The following is a 22,867-nucleotide window of genomic DNA, read 5'->3' on the forward strand; positions in this document are numbered from 1 at the left end:
TTGAAAAAACATGAACCAAAGGTTCCACCACACAAGATGAATATGATGTAGATAATTTCAATTCAAGTGATGTAGATGATATGGATGTTTGATATGACTGTGAATTGAAATTTTCTATTGATTTTGTACCAACTTCTTTTGAATAAGTCACTACTCATGATGAGTAGAAAGAAGCAATGCAAAAATGGGACATGGAAGTTGGTGGACCCTCCATTTGAAACCAAACCAACTGATGGCAATTAGGTCTACAAGAACAAATACAAATAAGGTGTCTCACTTTACAAGCACAAATCAAGGCACATGGCAAAAGGATTCCCATAGAAAGAAGGTGTTGATTATGAGGAAATTTTTTCCTCCACAACAAACTATTCACTCTCTTTGCATTGGTTGCACTTAATGGATGTATAGTCTATAAAATGGATGTGAAGATTGTTTTCTTGAATGAAGATCTGAAATAAAATTCCTTCATGTCTCAACCATAAGGCTTTGTTATGAAGGAACAAAAACATGAAATGTGTAAACTTGTCAAATTTTTAGATGACCTAAAACAAGCACCACAAAGCCTAGTATGAAAAGTTAACTGGGTATCTAAAATTGAATTTTAAACATCGTAGTCTAATTAGGCGTCAAATTTTCCCAAGAAACCATGGAAATTTTGCCAGGATTTTGATAAAATCCTGCAAATGTTTTTGTAAATCCGGGTTACAGCTGTCTAAAATCTTCAAGATTTTGGGTTTCCCGGGGTTTTTGATGGCGTTGAATCTATTCCCACCATCAAAAACATGTTTCAACACTTCTATTATCAATTAAAAAAAAAAATTACCGAATTTTGACAATTTTTTGTCGTTTGAGTTAATTTTCGGCCTCAGTAGACAACACCATTTTAAACACTTGAATCTTAATGATGCAACCATGTTTGTCAAGAAAGTTTTCCAAATTTTTGGATATCTTGCAGTATATGTAGATGATATGTTGATGATAGGGAACAATGAGAACTACCTTGTATCCATAAAGAAAGAGTTGAAGAAGAGCTTTGAGGTGGAAATTTTGGAACATCTTCACTACTACTTAGGCATTAAAGTAATTCAACAACCAAAATATACATCCATCTCCCAAATGAAGTATATTGGAGAATTGTTGAACATATGTGGCATGGTTAAATGTAATCCTCTTTCTACTCCAATGATATAGAATTTGAAGTTCACATTAAAATAGAAGAATGAATTTGAGGACACAACCAAGTACAGACAACGTGTGGAAAGTCTTATTTACCTTACCAATAGTAGACCATATATTTCATTTGTTGCTGGGATTTGTTTTAGGTTTATACAAAGTCCTTGTGAAAGATATTGGTCAACTGCAAAAGGAGCTCTAAAATACTTGAAGGGAACTCATGATTTTGCACTCAAATGTTTTAAGGTAGATGACTTCAATGTGATTGGATATTCTGATTCAAACTTTGATGAGGACAAAGAAAATGGAGTGCTGACTTCGAGCTATCTCATGAATATTATATTAGCAGTGGTCTCTTAGAGGTCATGCAAAAAGTCAGTTCAAGTGTATTCCACAACAAAGGTAGAATATGTGGCCACTATTGAAGCACAAAGGAGACTGTGTGGCTCAGGAAAATACTTGAAGACTTACAGGAGAAACAAGTGAATTATACTTGTCTTTTAGTTGAAAATACCTCTACAATCAAGGTGGCCAAGAATTGTAGATTCCATGATCAAATAAACTTATCAATACAAAGTGTCATTTGATTTGATATCATGTAGAGGCCAAAACTATTCATTTGAGACATTGTTTCACAAATTACCAAAGTGCAAATATCTTCACCAAAACTTTTGAAAGAAAATTGTTTGGAAAGCTCGAAAAAGTACTTGGGCTCACAAATACTCCTTAGGCTTAAAAGAAAAATATTAGACACATGATCTTTGAAAAATTTTGTGTCTTTGTGAATAATTGATAAATAAATGAAATGAAAAGTCATGTAAAATATCAAAAATCCCCCATAGATGAAACCAACAAACACTCATATATATGTATATAAGGAGGAAAGAGTATTTTTTGTTCTTTCGGAAAAGTGGAAACGAAAAAACACTTCATTTTAGAATGTGAGACCTTCACAAACAACAGGGAAAGTTATGCAGATATTCTGACAGCTAGCTCTTGGGGAAATCTATTTAGCAAGGGGTTTGTCGAGAAGTTGAGAGTGTTTATTGTGAGATTCAGAGGAAAAGCGCTGAATACATCAACCATATGAAGAAGCAATTTGTCCCATAGGCTATCTTTAGCCTCATGGACATTAAAATAATTTTATTTTCTTTGTTTCTCATATATATATATATATATATATATATATATATATATATGGCATTGTCCATAGAGGACACAATTTTTGGACTATGTTTCACCAGATCCCGTCATTTTATTTTTCAAAAAAACTATGGGAGTGTTTAAATTGTTTTTTATAATGGAAATAGATTTTAACATCAAAACCTCAGGGCACCCAAAATCCTGAATTTTGACAACTGTAAACTAGATTTCCAAAAAATTTTATTAGATTTTGACCCACTATGTCCTTAAACTACTAGTATGTGTATATATATATTAAGTTTAATGAAAATTCATTGGTAAAGTTATTCTCCCACCTGAACCTTGGTCCTTAACCTGACCAAACCAAATATCCAAATTTCAATCAATCAAATCTATTTGTTTTGCGAATTTCGAGAAACGAAGAACTGTTTGTCAAACGATGAGACAGTAGAACAGAACCTTTTGCTGGGCGATTAGACAACTCTCACCACAGCTGGTTACAATTAATTGTTGTAGTCCTAGAAAATGATTTTTAAAAAGTCCGGATTTTTAGGGAAAGTTTAATACTATGATCCCAAATCTTCAACCATATCCCATCAAAGCCGAGCTTGGTACACTGGCCAAATGAATTTGACTTGCAGCTATTCTAACCCATGCGTAGAGTAATAAAAAAAACTGTAGTTTAATTATAGGGTTTTACTATTTTTTTGCTTTGAAAATCATGAAAATTGCCTTGAAAATTATGGAAATTTCAACAATATTTTGATAATATTTAGCAGGGATTTTTGTAGGTCTAGATTATAGTTGTCAAATTTCAATATTTTGATGTCTAGAGATTTTTGATGTTTGATGTTGTTGAATCCATTTCCATAAAAAAAAACCATAACTCAAACACTGCTACTGTAAAATTTGTTGAAATTTTTTTGACCGAATTCCGACCATTTTTAACCATCCAAACAATTCCTCCACCTCCATAAAAGAGGCCAAAAAAACTGGTTGCTTCAGAACAGCCGTAGTCCAATGAAAAAATGTCAAGCTTGGTTGCTTCAGGATCAGCTCAGGAAGATCATTTTTAAATTGTGATATATGTGACTGCAGAGGAAGTTCGTATTTTCAGTCAGTTGGGCTTCTGTTTGCTTACGTACGATTTAGCTTTTCGAGCACTTCATCTTCTTGGACGCTTCACATTCTGATTGTTGCTGTACTACGACTTTTTGCAACCTAGGTATTCTGCAGTCGGGTCAATTTTGCTTACGACTTTTGGAGATTCTTACTGTCAAGCATTTATCTGGCGCCTAATTTTTTCATATTTTTATTTGGAACTTGCATAGGTTAATTAACGAGTTGATGGCGCCTAATTTTTCATATCTTTATTTGGAACTTGCGTAGGTTAATTAACGAGTTGACTTTAGGTTTTTTATGGTCACCATCTGCAAAATAATGATCTTAAATTGTATTTTTAATATAGAAATGGATTGAGTGTTTCAGAGGATGTCTGTGGCATTTTGATTAATTGTATTTTTAATATAGAAATGAATTTAGTGTTTCAGAAGATGTTTGGGGGCATTTTGATTTTACTATATCAATAATTTAAAATTAAATTTAAAAGATTTTTCCAATTTATAAAATTGATTGAAAAATTTATCAAAAGTCATTTTGTTAGCCTACTAGTTTGGAATTTTAGGTACTAGTTTGGAATTTTAGGTATGCAATTTGTTAGACTACCACTTTGAAATTTAGGGTATGCAATTTTATGAGAGTACAATTACTATGATTCTAGGGACTTAAGATCCAGGTATGCAATTGGTTAGAGTACTACTTTGGAATTCAGGATATGCAATTTTATGAGAGTACAATTACTATGATTTTAGGGACTTAATATGTGGGTATTTAAATGACTTAAAGTTAGTTAAAGTGAAAATTAGGTTGATGAAAATATGTTCAAATAACAATTATATTAATTAGATTGTAATTTTGAGTTTCTGGGGAGAAAACTGTATTTATCAGATTGTAATTTAAAGTTTTAAATAGTTTCAAAGTTTTAGAGATATCATGAATTAATTTAAAATTACAATTTACAATTGCAAAAATTGAACCACCGTGTCAAACTAAAAATTCCAATCAAATTCCTGAATTTTGATTAGAGAAAAGAAAAGAAAAAAATAGTTAAATTCTATAATGTTATCCATTTAGAAAGTTGATCCAAAAACTATATATATATATATATATATATATATATATATATATATATATATATATATATATAAATATTCTTTATGTTTGGTAGGTTGAGTGTAGTTGGGGTTTGTCTTTAATGTTGGATGGGATAATAATATGTCATAAGCTCAGTTGAGCTTGGACTAGGCATGCCACAATTTTCATCTCCTACAAATGACTCACATCCTCAATCCCTCCCATGAATAAACATCACACAAGCCAATTCATTTACATCTCATAAATAAAACTAATTTGTTTCATTAATTAATCTATATTAACATACCTTACAAAGTAAACCTTTGTAAATCCCTCTCATAAATAAACATCACACAAGTCAACTAATCTACATCTCATGAATAAAACTAATTTTTTAATTAATTAATCTATATTAACATACCTTACAAAGTAAAGCTTTGTAAAGACCAACAAAATGCAATTAACAAAACTACTTTTAAAGCAATCCAGTGAAATAAAGTTTCATAATCTCAACTGATTTTAAGCTTTTTCTTAGATCATAGATCCATTCAAATAGCCCTAAATCCATGGATATGAAAAAAAGAAAATTTACTTAAATCTCCTAATTCTATTTCACAATCTCGACTGATTTTAAGCTTTTTCTTAGATCAGAATCCATTCAGATAACCCTAAATCCATAGGCATTAAAAAAAGAGTTATGAGAAAAACTTTACTTAAAGCTCTTAATTCTGTTTCACAACCTCAACTGATTTTAAGTTTTTTTTTTTTTTTTTTCTTACATCATGGATCCATTCAAATAGCCCTAAATCCATGGGCATGAAAGGAAGAGAGTTATGAGAGGAACTTTACTTAAAGCTCCGAATTCTACTGGGAATACTACGCACAGCACTAACACTGTAGGATTATGTTTTGTTGAAGTCTAAATATGATTATAAATAATGTGTATAACATATTTTATATTAAAGATGAGATACAAAATTGCACCCATGATTACAGAGTTGAAAAATAAGTTTATGATGTGAAGAATCTGGCCACGTTTCTATGGTATGATGATATTGTTGTTGCATTTGATTGGATTTTGAGGATTTTATTTTTGAAAAATTAAAAATTGAAATTATTAATTATTTTTTTTTTTAAATTGTTAATAAAAAATCATATAAACTATGAAAATTAAAAATATTGATTTTTTTATAAAATTATTTTTAAATATTTGATAATGAATTAATATTTTCAAGATTTTCACATTTTGAAATAAATTTTGTTTCATATTTTATAGTTTGTATATTAAAGGCTAATAAAATTTGTCAAATTTTTTATATTTTAAAATATTTGTATCTTTAAATTTTCTTTGCTTTTATTTTGTAAACCAATAATTAAACCAAAAAATAATCTAACGCAAATACAATAGCCTAATAATTTTGACTACTTAAATACCTTTAAATCATCTAAAAAACATTACCTTACCCCAAACCATTAAAAAAAAAAAAACATTAATCCTAAACCACCATTCTCTCAATGAGACTAAAAGGTTTCTATCCACTCACATTTTTATTATGATAAATAATTTATATGCCTCCCGTAATCATTCCCTCAAGGAGGCTAAGGGGTTTCTATCTACTTTATATTTTTATTATGATAAATGTTTTATAAGCTTCTAACCATCATTACCTCAATGAGGCTAGGGTTTATATCCACTCTATATTTTTATGATAAATGATTTATTTGATGATAAATGCTTGTACATTTTAATTAATAATAATTAATTAATAACTAATTTTTTTTAACAATAATTAATTAAATAAAATAATTCATATTTATAAATCATTATATTAATTATAAAATTTAAATAATATTTTTTTATAATATTTTTATTTTTAAAAGATAAATTTTTATATATGATTTATATTTAAAATATAATTCTGATTATTATTTTTTAAAAGTTATATGATTTATCAGATTTTAAAAAGGTATATGATTTATTTGAATTCTTTAACACTTTATGTTTATACTAAAAAAAAAAGAGAAGTTTTTTTTGATCACCATAGTTTTTATGATTTAGAAGGTCAAAAAGATTGGTACACTGACGAATATTTTGAAAATTAGATGCAATGTGAGTTTAAGATAGACAATCTAAGGAAAATGCTTTTCATCTTCAACCCTCTTAAGATCTCATAGGTGATAGACTCTTTCATTGCATGGCATTTTCTAAATTGACCAACTCACAGTTTCACTAGAAAGCTCATGAGAATTAATTCTTCTTTTAGCAATGCTCATTTTCTTCTTAATACTAGTCATGACATAAATACAATTGTGTTTTTTAGAAGTTAGGATTAATCTTCTCCTTAAATTTAAAAATAATAATATTTTAATATATCTAGATTCTACAAAATGATCTCTTTATTTATTCTTCACTAATCCAACCATATCATAATTATAATATGTTTTAATTTATTTTTGTTTTTGAAGCTAGAATTTTACTTTTTGACCATAAATTTATCATGAAGTAATATTAACATGAAGATATAAATATTTTAATCTTAATAACATATATTTATAAATAAAAAATAATTTAATTATTAAAAAAATATTTTTAAAAATAATTGATTTTTAAAAAAATATATTTTCTTTAAAGAGAAATGGGGGTTTGGTCGCAGGAACTCTGCTTGTTGTTGCCCTCTTTTCTCCTTGTTTTGGTTGGACGTTGCCATTGATGTTTTGGTTCATCATTGTCGTGTTGTTCCCTGGCCTTGGTTGTCTTTCGCCGCCGACGTCTATTATTCTTGTGAATGGAGTTTAGGGGACTGGGGTCTACATGTCCTAGTTTCATGCCTCCCTTTCTGTTGTTGCAATCATGTTGGGTGTGGAGCCTGATTTTCTTCTTGATTTAGAGGTCTTAGTCACGTTGGACCTCAGTTCTTGAACTAGGCGACAATGTCGCCCGTATGAGAGTCCCTAGGGAGTTCCTGGGGGTGTGATAACTACTTTTAAAGAGTCCCTCCTCGCAGGGGCTCAGGGCTAGCACCCCTGAAGATAAAAATAGATGAAAATTTGCCTTGTAAAATATTGTAATTTCGTAGTCAATATGAGTTGTTCATTAGGCGGATGATATGACAGTAGAAGTTATGTTAATTTAGGGTTTCTCCTCTAGAAGGCAACCCTCGGTTTATATGAGGGAATTGTATTGCGACTATGTATTATTATTCTAAGAGAGAGAGAGAGGAGGTTGTGTGAGAGCGAAGAGGAAATTACAACAAATATGTTGTAGGTTGTATCTCTTCATTTTGGTAGATAATATAAAAGGAAGGACTGACTGTTTCTCCGTGGACATAGCCCAAATTGGGTGACCCGCGTATATTTGTGTCTCTCTTATTTTATGTGATTTTGTATTTATGTTTCCACAATCTTTTATGTGTTCCATTGCTCTGTAATATATAATTTTCTAACAAATCAATGGGAGTTGAAGGGGTTAGGGTGTAGTGGCTTCTTTGTCATCTTACCCCCGATTTCGGGCCTCTTTATCTTTTTGTGGCAATGGAGCATTGCTAGTGTGGGATGTGGCAATTTTTAAGCCATCTTAGCCAAGTTTACATGGGTTGCGGCTGTTGTTGTTGAAGCATTTATCTGCCTAGTATTTATACCTTTGTCCCCGTGGGTTTGTTTGCAGGGTTGTTTGTCTTCGACCATTCACTGTCCATGGGTGTCCTCGGCGTGGACATTTTGCGTTTCTTGCTACCACTTGGCCAACTTCCTTTAGTCGTTTCTTCTCTGGGCTACGACCCTTGCTTGCCTCTCAATTTTTTTATTAGTGTGTTTCATTCGACCTGTGCCCTTGCTGCCCTGTCTGAGTTTTTGGTGGCCATGCTTAGCCTTTTAATTTTTTTCATCAATCTTTGTCCTTAGGTTTGTTTTCTCTAAGATTTTTTGGGGTTTTATTGGGGCTATATGAGTGGCTTGTGCCTAATTTTGTATAGATGTTTTATGAATCTCCAATTTTTGGAAAAATGTTCATTTGGGAGGTTTAAGCTCTTCTTTGTTAATAGGCCTTTTTGGCATCTGGAAAATATAATTTTGTCTCTATTTTCAAATTAAATAAAATTACATATTTTTCCTCCAGAGGAAAAATATTTTATTTAAAACTACTCTATATCATATAATTAAAACAAATATTTTTTTTTTTTTTTTTTAAAAACCCACCTATCATTTAAAACTATTCTACATTATTAAATTTAAAAAATGTCTGTTAAAAAGTTAATATTCATTTTGACATGTTTATAACCATTTATTTTATACCTACATTATTATTTTATAATTAGAAATACATATTATTATATTAATATTTACGTGTTTAGGAAAAATCCTCTATATTATTAAATTGAAAAAACTGGTGCTAAAAGATAACATTGATTCGGACATGTTTGTAAATCATTTATTTTATATTGTAAATGTTATTTTCCAATAAACATTATGATTTTACAATTAAAAACGCATATTACTATTTTAATGTTTTCATAATTTGAGTGTCATTCACTCTCCTTTCTGAATTGAAATGTAATAATGATGCTTTAGAATATGAAATATTTATCATTATTTTTTTAATGTTTTCATATTGATTTGTTTTGAAAACTAAGTTTAGGTTTTGACTATGATTAATGTTCGATGTTTGGTCGGTATATAAAACTTTGAATAAATATACATCAAAGACTTTGAAACACAAATTAGGTAATAGGACATTGAATAATAATAATTTATTTGTATGAATTATTATATGATTGTTATTTTTTAATTGTAATATGTATTATTATACTTGAGGTAAGATTCCTAGATTCCTACTTCTTAGACCATAAGTTTAGAATGAAAAAATAAATAAATATGAATTTGTGAAAATTGTGAAGTTTGTTGAACACATAAGAGATAGAGCGGATGATGCAACTTTTTGTGGCTACTAGTGTTTTGCTTTCGTTGGTTGTCCATTCTCCTAGGCTAATATTTTTTTGCAGATACTTGTTTTGTGGTTTTTGTATCACACTAATTAATAATGAATTCTCATGATTTAATGGGGAAATTAGTTTTTTTCGAAGAAATGGTTGCTACTTGTGTAAATTCTTTTTCTCAAGCAGTTCAAATCACAGTTTCATACAATGCTATGCTGAAATCTAGATATATTTTTATGGTCCTTTGAAGGAGGAAGCCTTTAGCTATGATTTTTTTTATTTTTAGATCAAAGTTTGGTCTACAAATTTAATGGGTTTTGACAATAGTTGACTTATCTCCACAAGTGAATTTCTGAATCCTGGAAACCTCTCTTGATTGATGAACTGAATATTCATTAGAGAAATTTTGAAGTAAAAAATGAGCCTAAAAAAAATGTAAACAAAAATCAAATTTATAAGAACCAATAAGATTCAATATGATGATGTCCACCATAGGGGTTGATTCACCATCTTTGGAGTAAAAAAGTAAAAAGATTTGAAAAAGATTTACTTTTTCAACTCTTATTTTGAACTTATCTCTTTATGATTTTACACAAATTTCGAGCAAGAGCACTTGTTGGATGCAAATTTTAATTTTGCATTCAAGGAGCACCCACGCTTTTCGATGGACCCTACTACATGAAAAAATGTGATATATATGAAAAATGTGATTGCAATCACATTTTTTCATGTATTCCATATTTTTTTTATGTAGTAGGGTCCATCGAAAATAGGTAGCATGGGTCTCCATAGATGCAAAATTAAATCATGCATCTTATAAGTACTCTCACTCAAAACTTGAGTAAAATCATAGGGAGATAACTTGAAAATAAGAGTTGAAAAAATAGTTTTTTCTTTTTTCCCTCCAAAACGTGATGAGGTAATCTAAGCTTATTTTATTATTTCCACTAATATTTTATAATATTTCTTAGGAGGCCCATTTTAGACCTCAAAATTTCTCTAATGTACCCTCTCGCTCAGGGTTTTTGTTGTTGTTGTATTTGATAATATTGAGGATAAGAAGGTTATTTGTGAATCTAGACCCTGGTTCTAGGGTAGTGTTGGTCTCTTCAGACAAATCTAGTCTCCTACCTTTGATGTGGTTATGACGCCAATCTCCATGACTCTAGTTTGGGTAAGACTCTTGAACCTTCCCTTGCATCTTTGGAATTTCCCATCGTTAATTTCTATTGGAAATGCAATTGCGAAGTTTTATTGCTGCAACATAGATGATTTTTTTTATAATACCACTTATACTCATATATGAGTGGAGATGGGCTTTAATAAGGGTTTTCATGTTGAGATAAATCTGATGGTTCCAGACTATGTATGGATTTAGAAGCTTGATTACGAAAATGTTTCATTTTGATGTCGAGTGTGTTATGAAACAGGGCATCTAATCAAAAACTTCCCCAAGCATTGATATAATAATAGAGCAAAAAAAATAACCAGAGGCCCAAATAGTGGGAAGGAGCTCAGAGCGAACATTGTACAGTATACAAAGAAGAAGAGACTCAAGGCAAGAAAGAAGTAAAAGACAACCTAGAAGAAGTTCTTATCAAAGAAGATTCACTAAAGGAAACAAAAATCAGTCAAGAAGAAGTACATGTTAATGAAGACCCTCTAGATTCAATGATAGTGGAAGCTCAGGCGTAGCAAACCCTTGTGAAAGTTGGATTCTCTTCTAAATCCTAAGGAATAAAGTTGGAAAAAAAAATTCTTGGGCAGATGAGGCAAATGAGGAAGAACCTAAAGATAATAGTGCTCACTTACCCATCATATTTAGCATAAAACATGAGTTGGATCCAAGTGGTGAAGAAGGGAAAAATTATTTCGCAAGGAAAACAAGAACCCAGTGAAAATCAAATAAAAAAGTAGTTAAAATGGAATGTAAATGTATTTGGATCTTTGGAGTATTCAGGAAAAAAATTAGCTAGAAAGAGAATAAAATTTGTGTATCATGGGGTACTCGCTTGAGGGTTTGGATTGAGCCTCCATGCTCAATCTAAAACTTGCAAAGAATATTAGTAACTTTGATGAAATGTAACGGTTTTGGGCCAGATCCCAATTTTATTTTTTAATAAAACTCTCATGCCCATTTCATTTAAAAAAGTGTGAAGTTTGTTATATATATATATATATATCTATATATATATCTATATCTATATATATATATATATATATCAAATTTTATTAATAAATAATTTATATTATTAGATTATTCTTGGATGTAGTGTCATTTTTGTTGTTGTTAATAAAATGGTTCTCATATGGTAGGAAAACATCATCAATCATCATGCCTTGATATTAATGTACGATCAAGGGTCATTATAAGGAAAAATTATTATTCACTCATGTCATTTTGAATTTGGTAGTTGTGTAGATGGTTGTAGATTCATGGAGCAAGGTGAAATCATGATTTAAATTCGGCCATTCAATCCCAAGGTTAGTGTTGACGTATATAGGCAAGATGGAATGAGAAGTTGATCAACACATTTGCTTTACGCACCAATGATATCAAGTATAATTTCAATTGGTCATAGGGTTGTAGAAGAAATAGCCCAACCCATCGGAAGACTTGGGAGCATGGGTGGCACAATGGTAGATCTTGCAAATCACCACATTTTATTTCCCAATATGTTGGCACTATGCCTATGGACATGTGATTTGGGGCTCTCATTGTATCGGGGACCATATTGATCTTAACTCAAGGAATCAATCTCTTTTCAACTCACGGTGCGCTCCCATTTTGTTGAAACATGAAACAAGGCATGTCAAACAAGGGAATGGAACAAAACCCATATTCCACTATTCTTAACACTAAAGGCAAAAGGAAACTTAGAGCCAAGGTCATCGCCCAAACAAAATAGAAAAGCATCCAACTAGGGCATAGAAGGAAATCCACAACTTAGCAAAGAAATTATGTTATTCTAACTTCATTCCCAAAATTGAGAAAGAGAGATACAATCTTGAGGTGCTTGTCAATTAAAATAAAAATGCCGTGATTAAGAAACAAATTGAAGAAGAGCTTACACGATGGGTGGAGAATCTTAGTTTCTCAAGAACTAGGGACACCAAATTTTTTATAGCCATGAAGTTGTTATGGGTAGTAAAAGTTGTAATAGCTCAAGCAATTGAGGATAGGGGCACACCTCAGTAGTAGTGTCTAAGTAAGATAAAACAATTAGAGAAGAGAGTTGGGCTTCTAGATAAGAAATTTTCTTCTAGATATGAAATTTGAAGCATTAGGTAGGCATGCATTTGAAGAAAATTTTAAGGCCCCAAGTGGGCAAGGAAAAGCTAGAACGAAAAAGAAGGACATTGCAAATCAATAGGATGAAAAAGGAACTTCCACAAACTCAATTAAAGTTGAAGAACACATGAAACAACTAGACAGTCACTAGTAATAGGAAACTCAAATGGATCCTCCCCAGGCCTATCTAGGAAACTCTACTTTGATATATGAATGATAGAACAAGTATATTTTCTTTACATATTTTCTATCTAAAGTTAGTATAGGACAGGTTAAGTATTGTTATATGTAGTTTTATAGTATTTGAATAGGCCAAAGAACAATTTTTAATAGTGGAAAACAATTTGATAATATGTTTTCTAACACCTTTGGGCCTGATTTCTCCAATAGTAGATAAAAAAGGGTTCAAATTGCACATTATTGTTCATAATGAATTTCTTTTGAGAGGTAGTCATGCCTTATGTTACTAATAAACAAACAATATCATTCTTATGGCTATTAGTCTCCCACTAAGGAAACCATATTAATATAAAGATACCAGAGTCTAAGAAAAAAATATTAGTTTAACATAGATAATGGAGATGTAACATTGATATAGCCTATAACTCTCATCCAAAACACTGGAAAATATTAACATTGTCGCTAATATACAGGCTATGAAACTTACTCTGAAAGGCAAAACTATAATAAACAATGTAATCATCATCAAGTATGAGTGAAGGAGTTGTTGCTTCTTCCTCACTATTTGGAAAGTCCAAATATATCGCTTTCTTGATCAGAATTGTCACCCTATGGTTCAACATGTTCACTTACAACTATAAAACATCAATACATAAAAAATATATATATTACTAAACTTCACTCTTTTTAATCAAAATAATTTTTATTCATAATATTAATATAAAAATTAATTAAAAAAACAACAATATTAAATTACAAAACTATTTTCAAAAAAGGCAAATACCATTTAAAAATAATCCACATTGTAAAATTGAAAATACTATCTATATTAATTAAATTCATAATATCAATATAAAAACTAATTAAAAAAACAGCAATATTAAATTAAAAAACTATTTTCAAAAAAGCAAATGCCATTTAAAAATAATCCACATTGTAAAATTAAAAATACTATCTATATTAATTTTAACAAGTTTATAAATTATTTATTTTAATTACAAATATCTTTATTTAAAAAAATAAAAAATCATTTATAGTCATAATAACATTTTCATAATTTACTGGTATCTACTCTTTTCTCTTTTCAATTGAAATGTAACTAGTCTACATCTACCAAGTAGAGAGAGATCAAGTTGATCCAAAAACTATATATATATTCTTTATCTTTGGTAGGTTGAGTATAGTTGGGGTCTGTCTTTAATGTTGGATGGGATAACAATATGTCATAAGGATTGTGCAAAGCTCAGTTAAGCTTGGACTAGTCATGAGACAGTTTTCATCTCCCACAAATGACTCACATCCTCAATCCTTCCCATGAGTAAACATCACACAAGCCAACTAATCTACATCTCATAAATAAAACTATTTTTTTCATTAATTAATCTATATTAACATACCTTATAGAGTAAACCTTTGTAAATCTCTCTCATAAATAAACATCACACAAGTCAACTAATCTACATCTCATAAATAAAACTAATTTTTTAATTAATTAAACTATATTAACATACCTTACAAAGTAAAGCTTTGTAAAGACTAGCAAAATGCAAGTAACAAAACAACTTTTAAAGCGATCCGGTAAAATAAAGTTTCATAATCTCAACTGATTTTAAGCTTTTTCTTAGATCATAAATCCATTCAAATAGCCCTAAATCCATGGACATGAAAGAAAGAGAATTATGAAAAGAAATTTACTTAAATCTCCTAATTCTATTTCACAATCTCAACTAATTTTAAACTGTTTCTTAAATCAGAGATCCATTCAGATAACCCTAAATCCGTGAGCATGAAAAGAAAAGAGTTATGAGAAAAACTTTACTTAAAGCTCCTAATTCTATTTCACAATATCAACTGATTTTAAGCTTTTTTCTTACATCATGGATCCATTCAAATAGCCTTAAATGTATGGGCAGGAAAGGAAAAGAGTTTTTTTTTTTCAAAGAAAAAAAGCTTTATGTATTATATGAAATATATAAGAGCTGAATAATACATTCTTTCTCTGTTTATGCAGATCAGAGATATGATCCCATAAGTATATGAGGAAAAAACCTATAATCTAAAGAGCAAATTGACTCTGGATTCGACTCTGATAAAGTCTGATATCAAAACTCAAAAAAGAAATACGACAACCATGTATATTTCTTTACTAATCTGGAAGGGCAAAATCAGGTATCTGATAATGGGAATCATCAGATACAATTTCGAGATGCCAATATTCTGAAGTAGAAAAGAGTCCCTTTTTTGAGAGACCGTCTGCTGTACTGTTTTCTTCCCTATTGATGTGCTGAATAGAGCAATTCTCCAGGCAGGACCAGTAGAACTGTATCCTATCTCTCCAACCAGACAGATGATGAACCTGAATGAGATTTTTCTGATTAACTGAATCAACCCATAGCTTTGAATCACCATAAAAAGCCACATGTTGTATGTCTAGGAATATTCAAAATTTCAGAAAGGAAAAGAGTTATGAGAGGAACTTTACTTAAAGCTCCGAATTCTATTGGGAATACTACGCACAACACAACATGGTAGGATTATGTTTTGTTGAAGTCTAAATATGATTATAAATAATGTGTATAACATATTTTATATTAAAAATCGAGATACAAAAATTGCACCTATGATTAGAGAGTTGAATGAGAAGTTTATGATGTGAAGAATCTGGCATTGTTTCTGTGGTATGATGATATTGATGACTTTGAGGATTTTATTTTTGAAAAATTAAGAATTGAAATTATTAATTATTTTTCCCAAAAAACGGTAATTTTTTTTTTTAACATTTATTTAAATTATATAGAATAAAATTATTTTATTAAAAAAAAAAAAACCAAATTTTATGTAAATTATGAAAATTAAAAATGTTGATTTTTTTATAAAATTATTTTTAAATATTTGGTAATGAATTAATATTTTCAAAATTTTTACAATTTAAAATAAATTTTATTCCATATCTTATTTTTTTTTTCCGGAGAAAAAAGCGAACTTTTTATATATTAAATAGATAAAAAGTTACAAGCAGATGCAAAGCATTCAGTTGCAGTGAGGAAAACTCCCTCAGCTGACCCAGAGAAAAGAGTCTCTTCTCTGAAACTATCCAAAGACAACTTTAAAGTCCATATCCCCTGATGTTGGGTACAGTTCCGTCCCTTTTGCAAAAAGCAAGAAACACAGCAGCGTCTCGGCCTGTAACAAAACGCCAAAGACACTGTTCCGACTGTAAGATCCCGTGGGCCTCCATGAGAGGAAAACAGCCCACTGATAACATGTAACAAAGCCCGAAACACTTGGGCCGTGAAGAAATTAAAGAGCTCAGCACAAACATCAATGTTTAAAAGCACATGAAAACAAACGTCTGTGGCCAAAACAAAGACTGATATAACAGATCAGTGAACAAAATTTAGACATAGGGAGGCTGAAACGACTCCTGAAGCTGATCATGATGCTTTTCAATCACTTTCCAAATGCCCACAGCTTGCTGCAGAGCATCTTTAGATAGTTTATCCGCGTCTTCATTCCGGTTCCTGTATATGTGTTCAATTGAAAAGACATTAAAAGACTGTTTTAAAGCCATAATTTCTTCAAGAAGAGGCCTCAGCATATAGTTTTGACATCTGCTATTTCCATTAATCCATTTAACCACATTTAAAGAGTCCCCAAAGATCTGAATTGCGAAGATGTGTCTGTGGATGAGCCAACAGAGGAGCAATTTGAGGGCTGACAATTCGGCGAAATTGTTTGAACCAGTACCAATGCCCACCGAAGCCGAAAGAGAATGAGATTCATTTAGATGAATGACTATGCCTGCCCCTGCTGTGTTGTTTTGAGAGGCCCCATCAAAGTAGGCCCACGGAATGTTTGGTCTAATTTGCTCTTCTCTGCTCTGAGACTTTTTTCTTGATTCCTCCGGCTCAGGAATACTTAAAAAAATGGCTGAGCTTTGAATGGCTATAGCCTCAGCTGGGAGATAAGTATCCTGAAATATGATTCTGTTCCTGGCTATCCACACGCCCCAGGAGATGATGGGCGGGAGGTTTCTCATGTTCCCTTCCGAGTTCTGATTCCACCATTGATCCCATGCTGCCATAATGGAGTCCCCCTCCCATCTAAATTGCTTCTTTAATAAACCCTGAACCTCTTCCCAAACTTTTTTAGTGAAAGGGCAGCTCAGGAACAGGTGGAGTATGGTCTCAGATTCATTTTTGCACAACGGACATCTACCAGGACCGTGCTTGAACCTAGCTTGCAGGATGTCCCATGATGGGACCTTCTTCTTCAGCACGCACCAAAAAAACAGTCTGGATTTTTTTGGACATTTGAGCTTCCAAAGGGGCTTTGCCCACCAAGCCGGTTCTTCCCATCCCTTTTTCGACATTAAAAAACTGTACCCTGCTTTCGGGGAATAAGATCCTGTGTCAGCATGTGCCCATACTAGCTGGTCCGGTCTATCTTTTATCCTAACATTGGATCTTGACAGTTCCTGAGTAAAAATTTGCCACTCATCCCACCATACAGGGTTGAGATCGAGATCTTCTCCAGTTTTCCAAGCTTGCCCCCATATGGAGGAGTGACCAATTTTCTCTATCTGGTGCAAATGAAAAATACCTTTAGACTCCAGATGTCTAATGAGACCCGGAGATAAAACATAACGCTCATTGCAACCCACCCAAGGGTCCCTGCCTATTTTAACATTTTCACCACTGCCCACCTGCCAAGACAGCCCTTGTTCTATGATTTTAAAAGCTTCAGTGGTAGCTTTCCATATAACAGAAATGTTCCTCCCTTTTTTGTTTGGGTCACGGATCCAATTTTCCAGTGGCATTGGATCTATATACTTGCGCTTTACTACTCTTGTCCAAAGGTTCTCAGATGATATGAGCCTCCACCCAGATTTAGCTGCCAAAGAGTTGCTGAAATCATTAAGATTCTTTATACCCCATCCACCCCATTCTTTTGGCCTGGCAATCTTATCCCAAGCAACCCAAGGAAGAACCGAGTCCTCCTTTGCCCCTGACCAAAGAAACCTGCTGCAGATCCTCTTTATCTTATGAAGTGTCCCTTTTGGTATCCAGGTCAAGGCTGCCCAGAAAACTGGCATGGCCTGCAACACTGAATTTACTAGAGTCAACCTTCCAGCTCTAGACAGCCACTTGAAACTCCAATGGGCTATCCTAGCTTCAATTTTGGCCACCAGCCAGTTCCAGTCTTGCTTTTTATAAGAATTTGGCTTAAGCCAGAATCCCAAATACTTGAAAGGGGAATCCATGTTGTAAATTTCAAAAGGCAAGATAGCGGTGATCTGGGAACATTCATTCCTGCTGAAACCTTCCAAAATAAAATGAGATTTTCTGAAATTGATTTGCATTCCTGTGGCTTTCATGAACAGTTCAAGGATTTTCTTTAGTTCCTTCACTTCACTCAGACTCCCATTAGTAAAAAGTAAAATATCATCTACAAAAAGGAGATGCGAAATGAACAGATTTACAGCAACTTCCAAACCTTTAATCAAACCTGTTCTTTTTGCTTCCATAATCAGCCTGCTAAGACCCTCTGCCACTAGGAGGAAAAGCAGTGGAGAGAGGGGACATCCTTGACGCAGGCCCCTTTGTCCTTTGAAGAAAGGAGACGCTGCCCCATTGATTAGAACTGCAAAACTTACACTGGTGACACATCCCATTATCCAATTGATGAACTCCAACTTGAACCCAAGATGGGTTAGCAACATCCGGAGGTAAGTCCAACAGATTCTATCATATGCTTTTGATAGATCTATTTTGATTACAGCCCCTTTCTTGATTGTCTGCCTGATGCTATGGATCGTCTCCTGAGCTACTCCTATGGCTTCGTGAATCTGCCTTCCATCCAAAAAACCAAATTGTTCACTTGAGATATTTTTTGACAGGATCGGCTTCAAGCGCACAGCTATTATTTTTGCTATGATTTTGTAGACACAGTTGCAGAGGGAGATTGGCCTGAAGTCTTCAAAAGAGTCAGGATCCTCCTTTTTTGGGATGAGGGCGATAAAAGTAGCATTGAAAGGAGGAAGGATCTCACCCTTCCTTCTTGATTCTTCCACAACTTCAGTTAGCTCATCACCAATGGAATCAAAGAAATGATTGAAAAGTTCTATGGTCCACCCATCTGGACCTGGACTTTTATCTTTTGCCATGGTTTTGACAATATGCTCGACTTCTTCCTTTGTCACGACTTCCATTAAACTTCCCGCTTCCTCCTCTTCAACGAACCTGGGGAAACTTTGGGCAGTTCTGATAACTTCTGCTAGAGTAATCCCCCTTTGAGCTGTGAAGAGGTTTTGGAAATGGGCTTTACCCATTCTAGAGAGGTCCTCAAAAGAGGAGGCTTCTCTTCCATCTTGGTCCCTTAGCTTCCAAATGGTGTTTGCATTTTTCCGGCCCTTTGCATAATTATGAAAAAACTTAGTGTTCTCATCACCAGCTTTCAGCCATATAGCCCTGCTTTTTAGTCTCCACTCCTCTTCCCTCTCGAGAAGGATCTTACTTCTTTGCTTTTCTAACATCAGAATCTTGTCTTTTGAATCCTGATTTACATATCCGCCAGCCTCAGGCTCCTCAAGATCTCGTAATTCAGCATCTATTGAGGAAAGGGCTTCATTCTGGGACACCTTCCTAGCTTTGGCCCATTCTATAGTTGCTTTTTTGAGTCTTTGTAAATTATCCCAGAAATGGGCCCCTTTGCTTTCTGATGGAGAACTGCCCGGATGTCTCCAGGTATCCCTGAAGAGGATATTGAAAGACTCCTCCTGCAACCAAGCCGCATTAAATTTAAAAGGAGAAGCTGGTTTCGAGGGAGGCTTTTGAAACTCCAGCAGAATGGGAAAATGATCAGAGTTCCCCCCTTCCCCGACCCACTGCCGGAACATAGGGATGTTGTTTATCAAATCTTCACTTATGAGAAAACGGTCCAACCGCTTTGCCACTCTTCCCTCCCCTATTCTTCTGTTCCTCCATGTAGGCTTGACTTTGATTAAATTGACATCTATCAAATTATGAGAGAGGAGAGCGCTTGTAAAAAAATCCGAGAGCGGATCTTCCCTGGCTGAAGGACCCCATGCTTCCGCGGTCCCAATAGAGAAGTTAAGGTCTCCTCCCAAGATAACACTCCTGTCTTTAAAAAGGCCTTTTGAAAGCAGGTTATTCCAGAAAATCTCTCGGCCTTGACATGGCCCGTAAACATTTAGCATCAAAAAAGAAAGCCCAATGTCAGGAGAATAGACCTCCATGCCAATAACATGGTCCATTCCCCAAAGGCTATTGATCATCATCCTTCCTTCTTTGACACCAATAGCCAAACCCCCCGAATGGCCTACAGCATCTATGGCATGAAAATCCCATCCAGGGAAAGAGGACTTGAGCATAGATTCCACCTCTAGGCTCCTTCCAAGGGTTTCTTGTAAGAAAAGAAAATCCGGATTGTATCTAGTAACTAACTCTTTTAAAGCCAGTTTTTTGGGTTTACTGGCTAAACCCCTACAATTCCAGGACAGAAGGATCATTTAACAACCTGGACAGGGGTATTTGCTGCTCTAAGCGCCCCAGTAATGGACATCTGCTTCCCATCAGCTACATCAAACTTCGCTTTGACCTGAGCTTTGGATAGATTCGATTTCCTACCCCTACCCTTTCTTTTGGAGGCCTGGGATGAAGAAGGGCCTAAACCACCTATCATATCAGGAGACTCTATAGACTTACCCTGCCTTTTATCCAGAGATCTCAGATTATAATGACAGCTCTGATTGGAATGTACCGGTTTTTGGTTATATTGAGGCACATCTTCGCAATTCAGATCGATGGAGGGAATGGCATCAATAAGTTTTTCAACAGATAAACAATCAACATTCTTACTAGAGATAAGAGCTTCGTTTATAGGATTATCAAAATGATCGGGGAAATATGAAACAGTGCAATGATCATGAGGCATAACATTTGGTTCCTCCATTACAGTGTCGGGATCATCAGCAGGTGTCTCCTTGGCGTCCTTCACCGGGGTCTCTTGGGCCTTTGGTTCTTCGGGCATTTGATTAGTGCCCTCTCTGACCGACTCCTCTTTACCGCTATTCCTCTCCTCCATAGCCGCTTCCTTTAGAGGTTTCTTAGCCCCATAATCCTGTTCCTTCCTCATCTTTTTCTCCCTCTGCTCACCTTGTTTCTGCGTCCTTCTTCTGCGATTACCCAGAGGGCAATCCTTCGCCAAATGCCCGTATTCGTGGCACCTATAGCACCGAAAAGGAAGGTGCTCATAATCCAGAGGCTGCTCAAAAACATATTCTCCATACTCAAGATTTACAGACTCCGCTAATCCCTCCTTAGGGTTCAATCGAACCAGAATCCTTGCCATTGTTCTTTCGTAGGTGTGAAGGAATGACATATCAGCTTCAAGATAAGTGCCCAGCAGGTCCCCTATGGATTTAAAGACTGACTCCACCCACAGGAACGGAGGGAGTCCTGGCGCTCTGACCCATACTGGGAACTCATCCGCCTTCTCCCTTTTTGCATCAAAATTTGGCGTCCATCTCTGAAACATGACCGGGCGATTCCCAATAATCCAGTTCCTCTCAGCAACCCAATCTGCATCTTCTTTTTTAACGAAACTAACCATGAACCAGCCTTTTACTAATAGAGCCACTCTGAAGGAATTTGCCAAGGATTCTTTCCATTGGGTCTCCGCCCACTGATTCAAGGACTTACCAGATAGAGCCTTCCCTCTGATTCGACCTACAAGGGTGCATTCCGCCACTGTCAGAGCATCCTGAACTTGGACATCCATGCCGAGTACCAGGTTGCCTTCAAAGGTCTTCTTCTTTAGGGAAAAGTCTTTCTTTCGATTTGCCTCAGACCTGTCCTGACCCCGATCTACAGCCTCTCCTAAAAGATTAGGTGTTGCAGTTCCTTGATTCTCCTGAAGACTCCCTCTATTTTCTACAGGGGTTTGAGACGCTGTTCCGCCCTCAGCAAACTGACTACCGGCTTCCAGCACCACCTTCTCGGTTGCCCCCTGTCCTGGATTCCCTGTTTCCTTTCCACTGAAAAGGGGTTTCCCCACCTTCCCGAGCCTTACCGTCTCGTTCCCCTCAGTGATGAGCCCTTCTAGACTTAGGCTGGGGTTTGAAACTTGTTTTATGGGAGAGCGTCTAACTGCATGCCGATTACCCCTTTCAACTTCAACATTCCCTGTCTTCGAAACCCTTCCAACCGATCTCCAGATACCTTGCTTGGTCGGAAACTTTATAATGTCCTCGAGCCCTCCTGATAACCTTGCTGGACCTGAGAGAGGCTTAAGCTTGCTACCATGGAGACCAACTGAGACATGGAAAGGGCTTTTCTCCGGGAGAAATGGTGAGAAGATATCCTTTCCCCCTTTGAGGCACGACCCATCCACACCCGCCTTGACCTCTAACTGCTCGGGTTTCCTCTTGTAGATCCACGCGCCTTCCACAGCCGGCTCCTCAACTGCATGACTGCCATCTGACCCAAAGAACTTGACCAAGTTTTGGGCAGTTACATCTTTCCCCCAAACTGATAGCAAATCCTCCGGGGTCGGTTCTAGGTCAATAGATTCGGTAGATGTTACCATGGTGAAATAACAGTAAAAACACTCAGTACCTGACACCGTAAACTGCCCTTAGCTGCTACTGTCAATGCTGCTTCGGAACGTGGTAACGCCGGTTCCCCAATACAGCTGCTTCTTCTCCGGGAATGAGCTTAACCTTGCCGTTTCGATTATTACCTTCAGCTTAGCCCGTAACAGCTCTCTTAACAAAAGAAAAACCCTCCGCTTCCTCTCCGGTTGTAGATTAACCACGCCGTTTACGCAGAAAACCTCCAGATTAACCTAACAGCCCTTCCACCGTCTGTCGACCCCCGAACCGTGGCTGCCGCTTTCTGCTAAAACCTACCTAGACCCTGTACTGTAGCTACCT

Source organism: Pinus tabuliformis, chromosome X, assembly GCF_031772625.1.
Source record: "Pinus tabuliformis cultivar Carrire ecotype Pingquan chromosome X, CPIR1, whole genome shotgun sequence".
NCBI lineage: Eukaryota > Viridiplantae > Streptophyta > Pinopsida > Pinales > Pinaceae > Pinus > Pinus tabuliformis.